This window comes from Physeter macrocephalus, chromosome 19 (genome assembly GCF_002837175.3).
Source record: "Physeter macrocephalus isolate SW-GA chromosome 19, ASM283717v5, whole genome shotgun sequence".
NCBI classification, from domain to species: Eukaryota; Metazoa; Chordata; class Mammalia; order Artiodactyla; family Physeteridae; genus Physeter; species Physeter macrocephalus.
In genome coordinates, this window is record NC_041232.1 from 87,763,712 (window position 1) to 87,770,634 (window position 6,923).

Genomic DNA, 6,923 nt, shown 5'->3' on the forward strand with positions numbered 1-6,923 from the left:
CAACTACTGAGCCTGCATGCCACAACTGCTGAAGCCTGCACGCCTAGAGCCCGTGCTCCGCAACAAGAGAAGCCACCGCAATGAGAAGCCCGCACACCGCAACGAAGAGCAGCCCCTGCTCGCTGCAACTAGAGAAAGCCTGTGTGCAGCAGCGAAGACCAAAAAATAAATTAATTAAATTAAATAAAAGAAACTTCCCAGACTCAGCCCTTGAAACTGGCCTCTAGCTAATCTTCATCTTCTAACATAAGAGTATCATCAGAATTAGCAAAATGTGACATTCTTAGAGATTTAAAAGACATATTTCTGTATTTTGAACTTTCTACAGCCTTACAGTTGTTTTTGTTTTGTTTAACTACCTGTATTACACCTCTCTATTGGCTTCTTAAGAGCAAAAAGGGCTTGTTTATTATAGAATGATAGTTATAAGCTATTAGAAGAAAATAACAATAAGATATGTGAATTTGGTATTTTAACAGTGACATTCTCCTAAAGAGCTGCACCACAAACGATTTATCCCACCCTGAGGTTGCATGCTCCAAATTCTCTTTGTCCTTATTTCATTTTTTTCTTTCTTTCATCAGAGAATTCTTGTCAATCCATAACATACTAAGTAAAAGACAAATTGAATCCAAAACTATAACAAGAGCCGTATCTAAGGGTTAAAATCGCTTTTGATTTGTTGATTCGTGGTGTATATTCCTAGTAATTCTTAGCGAACCAGAAATAAAAGAATATTTATATAAACGGTAAAGAAAATATGTCTCAAATAAAATTAAAAACTTTATTTTTAATAAAATATTAAAAGAGTCCTCACTATAGTTAGGAAGAAGAAAGACTAATCTGTACCATGCTTTGATTTAACATTTATTACTCCAGCCACTGCTGTGAGACAGGAAATAGAAGATCCACAACCAAAAGAAGAAACAGATATTTACGGATATAATGATCAACCAAGGAAATGAACTGCTAAAAATAAGAAATCAGTAAAGTGGCAGCTTACAAATTAAAATAACAATAGCAATAAACATAGCTCCCTTATGTGTAGAATAGACTGAAGAAGAAAGATCCCATTCACGATAGCTCAAGTACATGTAAAACCCGTGGGCATAAACTTGGGGGAACATAAGGGCACGTATGCAGAAAGTGACCAGACCTCACAGAGAAACGTAAAAGACTGGCATTAGTGGAGAGATGTACCCTGTCCCGAATGTGAAAATTCAGTGTTCTATAGCAGCCAGCCTTCGTAAGGAATTTGTAAGTTTACTGCAGTCTAGTCAAAATCCAGTTGTTGGACCGTATTTGGTGTTCATTAGGACGTGTCTTGGTGGGACATTGAGGAATTGACCCGTAAGGTGATGCTCCATAAATCAAAATAACTCAGAAATAACAACTCGAGGGCCTCAGGGTCAAGAAGGTAGGTAGACAGAGAAAATGCCTTCCCAACTCACTGCACGGATGGGAAAAACTTTAAAGGGTAAATCTTTAACGATACTAGAAATCAAGCAAAAGTGCCATTAGACGATCCAGAAATTGGAATTCATTTGATGGAGAAGCAGGAACACAGCAAACCCAAACTCAAAATGGCTCGTGAAGAGATGCTACGGAAATGTAAGAAGATGTCCCCAGAACAGAGTCCTGGGGAAATAGTAAATTCTTAGCCAACGAGGATCTGCAGCGAGATACAGGGAGTCAGCAGGCTGCCCATCATCAAGAGAGGACCGCCCCGAGCCCCTGGCTCACAGCACCAGGCAGCCTGGCCTCTATTGATACATACAATCAGAAACCAGGAGCCACCAAGATGAGATCAAAGTCCAATTCAACCAGGCGAGCTGTTCCCAAAGAAAACAAATTCAAGGATTTTTTTACATAGAAACCAAAAAGAACCATCAGGAAAATTTCTAGAATTGTAAGAGAGTTCAATTGTATGTATCAACTCAATATTCAAAATTAAACTGCATTTCTCTATACCAGCAACAACTGGGACACTTAATTCTAGAAATGCCAATTAGCACAGCAACAAAAAAGTATAAAGCAATTAGAAATAAATTTTAACAAGAAATGGGTAAGAACCATGCGGATGTATGTTTTTCAATTTTGAAAGACCTTTTACTGAGACCTGATTAAATGGGTGGACACCCTGTTCTCGTGAGTAGGACGCCTTAATGCAATGAGCGTGTCATTCCTCCCGCGTTAAAAATCTGACGTGTCTGCAAGTACAGGACGAATGGGGAAGTCGTACTCGCTGTTGGTGGGGGTGGCGCGTGGCACACCTCCTGATAAAGCGGGTCCTGGGCCTTTTGGCCCAGCGTCTGTTCCCTAAAGAGGCATCTGCACCAGGAGATGCCCCAGGGTGTGCACAGCAATGTTCTGGCCACGAGAACAAACGGTCTGGGTGTGACACAGAGAAAGTCAACACCAGGACAACGGCACACTGTGGCACGTTCTTACCAGAACACACGGCAGTGGCACGGAGTGCAGGCATTTACCTCCGCACAGACGGGCGCCGCGGGGAAACGCTGAGCAGGGGACGGTTGGGGGCAGGGATGCCGGACGCAGCTCTGGGCTCATCCTCGGGCCTGGGCCCCGCCAGCCGCCTTTCCTACCACCTTCCAGAGGCCTCCTGCGGGCACCTCCTGCACCATTCCTGAGCTTATGGTCGTCCTTATCGGGGGGACGCAGGTCTGGTCTGGACCAGAAGTCCTCTTGTGGCCATTTTAAATCTGCATGTAATGGTCCTAGAATGATATTGACCTATTATTTCATCTTAATTTATGAACAGAAAGCACATGCCTGAGAACACACAGTAAACTCAAGGCTCTGTGTCTCTGACTGTTTGAAGTAAGTAAAGGTTTTGTGACATTATTTGTCCTTAAAAGGCTAACTTTTCTTTTGCATTTTAAACAATAATGGGTTTATTGTTCTGTAGCTCCTCCATTTTTTCTTTGTTGAATTGGAGTTACATTCAGGGTAAGGATAAGTGGTTTTTGCCCAGAGTCATAAAGACAAAGTCTCATTTTTCCCACATTTCACTCTGCTACTTTTAAAAGGCAAGAACATCGCTTCTTAAGGTTTTAGCTTAATAAATAATCTTGGTTCCTGAGATTTTTTTTTAAAATCACAGAAAATTTATATAAAATATATTAGAGAAAATATTTTGCATTTCATTTTCTACAAGGCCTTTTTATGCTAGAAGTCATCTGTTCCTGATGTTGAAGCCGTGCGGAGGTGTTTTTGAATTTTTTGGTCTAGAGTTTTTTTCAGGCCCTCTCAGTAATCCCAAGATGAACGCCATCTGTGGAGCACCTCCTGTCGGTGTCAGAGGCAGGGGAGGAAGGCAGTTTGCAAACATCTCAGTGGCCCAAGCGTCAGCCGAGAAGGTTAGGAATGAGCAGTTGTCAGGAGCCTTACGTGGCTCCCGAAACTGCGAGGTGGTCCTTCCTGCGGCTGTAAATTGGGTTTGTGCTTCATCGATAAGCTTTCTGACGAGAAGCGTCCATCACGGTGTCTCTTATTTGCCACAGAATAGAAAATGAAATATCCCAGTAATTGCATTCTAGTTTCTTTCCCGTGGACAAGAAAGCGATGTGCTATAATTAGGTTTGATTGGAGTGCACGTTTCCGGTAAGATCTGAAATTAATGATGTTGCTATAGTGACACATCTGCGGCCACCAGTGCGTGAAACATAAAGTAATTCATTCGACAAGAGTAGACATCTGTTAACTGCCAGCATGCAGAGCGTATTGACACTGACCAGAAATACTAGGCGTTATGTGCTCAACGCGCAAACGATGCTGAACCCGGAGGACAGATCGTTTGCGCTGAACCTGCTGGGAGGACCTCCACCTCCTCCCTGGCTACCCCGACAATGCCATTGTTTGAGAACAATGCTGCCGAGGATTCATAAATTTTAAAACTTGACTCAGGTGCAGCCTATTAAAGCAATACATTAATTCCTTTGTTAGTTTTTATCTTCGTGTAGAACAAAGCCATTCCTGAAACACCCACTGAAACAACAGGTTTTCCGACGCATTTTAATTATAGCATCCATTACCCGACACACCACGTTGTTTAGACTCGAATCACGTGTGAGTCTCATAGGACTGCATCATCGTGGCGGGGAAGTGCTGTTTCCATGGTTTCCAAGGGCACCAGACCACGTGTGTGCCAGTCAGTGCATACACACGCAGCGGAGTGTGTGCTGGTGTCCTTCGACTGGAGGACCACTGCAGCCTCTCGTGCCTGGTGGCCGCGACTGGGGCCTCAGTTACGATGGGCGTGCAGTCTCACTGATGCAGCTGTTTGCTGACGCAGGTGCCTGGATGTGAGGGAGACTGAAGTTTGGGGTGTTGGGCCAGTCGAGGTAGCACACACATACAGATGCCAGCAGTGCAGGGCTCGTGGTCTTTTGAGAAAGCCTCACATACAGCAAAGAGTATATGTGAGTCCGCATCAAAGAATGTCGAATAATTTTTAAACGGATGCATACTCTGCAGTCTGGTAAATTAGTCATCACTTTTTAGAAGTTTTGTTTCCGTTCCTGCACCATAAGGTCTAAGTAACCGTGTTTCAACACGGCCATTGACCGCGTGTCCTTGTCACTCTGCTTGACCAGAATCTTTGCAGAAAGACCTGCCCGGTGCAGGTGGGCCACTGTCCCGCAGCCGCTCCTCTGCGGCCTGCAGAGCATTGGTCTGAGGCCAGATCACAGCCCAGGAAGGTTTGACCAGAAAGCTTTGCGTCTGCTTCTCCGACGCCTCCTCTGCGTGGCTGTGGATCTCATCTGTCGCCACCCGGAGAACGGCGCCCGCAGGACTTTTTCTTTGGAAACTAATTTTCTTTTTGCCCGGTTAGCTCACTGTAGTCCAAAAAACTGCTTTGTTAAAGAGCTACAGCCTTTTTTTTTTCTTTCTAGGAATCACAGACAAAGCTTTTGTCACATTTTCTGTCCACAGAGCTGCCACGATGATCAGATCACTGTGAGGCTGCTGCCTGCCTCGCTCAGTACCTGCCCTTTTCCACGTTTCAGATTTGGGACATCTTAACTTTTGTTGTATTAAGATGACAAAAATTGTGGAAACTCCCAACTGGCTGGAATCATGAAAACATTTAAGATAAGACTTGAAAAATCATTTCGCATTGCTGACTCTTTAGTAACCAGTAGAATCTTATACTTACCTGCTGTCAGGAGGGCACAGAAAGCCCGAGACCAGCACTGACCTTCCTGCTCAGCACTTTACAGAGTCAGCTGCAGAGTAAAAACACCACTGAAATTTTAAAAATATTTTGATGATTCATCTTAATATGTTAAGTAATTACCTGCGACACGTGAAGGACTGTCTGCATAAATATTCCAATTTCTTCAACCCAACAGGATGTGAGTACATTTACTCGAGTGGCAAAATAACTAATATTTTATTATTTATTTGATGAGGAGTGCTAGTCATTTGTTCAAATGTATCATTGAAAACATGATTTATTAGCAACTTAGAAACTTTGGAAGATGCCACAGTCATCACTACACAGTGTTGGGTTCAAGTGACAGAGGTCAGGCTGTGTCACCCTTAGCGTTTGGTGTAGCTTCTTTTTTTTTTTTTTTTTTGTGGTACGCGGGCCTCTCCCTGTTGTGGCCTCTCCCGTTGCAGAGCACAGGCTCTGGACGCGCAGGCCCAGCGGCCATGGCTCACGGGCCCAGCCGCTCCGCAGCATGTGGGATCCTCCCGGACCGGGGCACGAACCCGTGTCCCCTGCATCGGCAGGCGGACTCTCAACCACTGCGCCACCAGGGAAGCCCTGGTGTAGCTTCTGAGCAGCCTTCACGACCATCTGAGTTTCCAGTGTCTGGTCTCTGCACACCCCCGCCCGGTTACGTCGGCCGTCATTTCCACCCTCCCCTTCCCCTCCTCCCAGCCCTAGTAACCCCTAATTTCCTTTCTACCTCAATAGATCTGCCTGTTCTGGACATTTCAGAGAAATGGAACCATACAATATGTGGCCTTTTCTGATTAGCTTCTTTCGCTCAGCATAACATTTTCAAGGTTCATCCGTGTTGTAGCCTGTGTCAGTAATTGCTTCCTTTTCATTCCAGAGTAACATTCTGTTGCACAGATACACCACATTTTATTTATCCATTTATCAGTTGATGGACATAAGAGAATTGTTTCTGTTTTCTTGTCTATGATGAGTGACACTGCCATGAACATTCAGGGTTCCAGCCAAGGCAGTTAGGCAAGAAAAAGAAAAAGACATCCATATTGTGAAGGAGAGTAAAACTATCTCTTTGTGTGTGACATGGTCTTCGTGTAGACAATCCTAAGGAATACCCTAAAAATCTATTAGAACCAATAAATGAGTTTCGTAAGGTTTAAGATACAAGATCAACATACAAAAAGGAATTTTATTTCTATACACTAGCAATGAACTATCCAGAAAGAGAATTAAAAAAACAATTCCATCGACAATAGCACCAAAAGATAAAATCAGTACTTCACAGTATTAAGATGGAAACAGTATTTCGCAACTTGATCTGCAGATTCTACACAATCCCTGTTAAAATCCCAGCTGCCGCCTTTGCAGAAATTGACAAGGTGATCTTAAAATTCATACGGAAATATAAGGGACCCAGTGTAGCTGAAACAGTCTTGGAAAAGGAACAAAGTTGGAGGACTCGCCAGTTCCTCATTTCAAAATGTACTGCAGAGCTACAGCGATCCAGACGCCATGGTGCTGCTGGGCGGGTAGGTATCGGGCCAAGGGGACAGAAGTGAGAGTCAGGGAGAAAATCTAACACGTGCAGTCCGTTGGTTTTCAGCAGAGTGCCAAGATACTCAATGGGGAAAGAGCAGTCCTTTTTTTTTTTTTTTTGTATGCGGGCGGCCCTCTGCTGTGGCCTCTCCCGTTGCGGAGCACAGGCTCCGGGCGC

The 6,923-nt window shown here is 44.1% G+C and overlaps 1 protein-coding gene across 15 annotated transcripts in view; it reads left to right on the forward strand.

The window, feature by feature from the left end:
- ATP9B (ATPase phospholipid transporting 9B (putative)) overlaps positions 1-6,923 on the forward strand; it is a 224,623-nt gene that overhangs the window by 167,565 nt on the left and 50,135 nt on the right. The window lies entirely within an intron of this gene.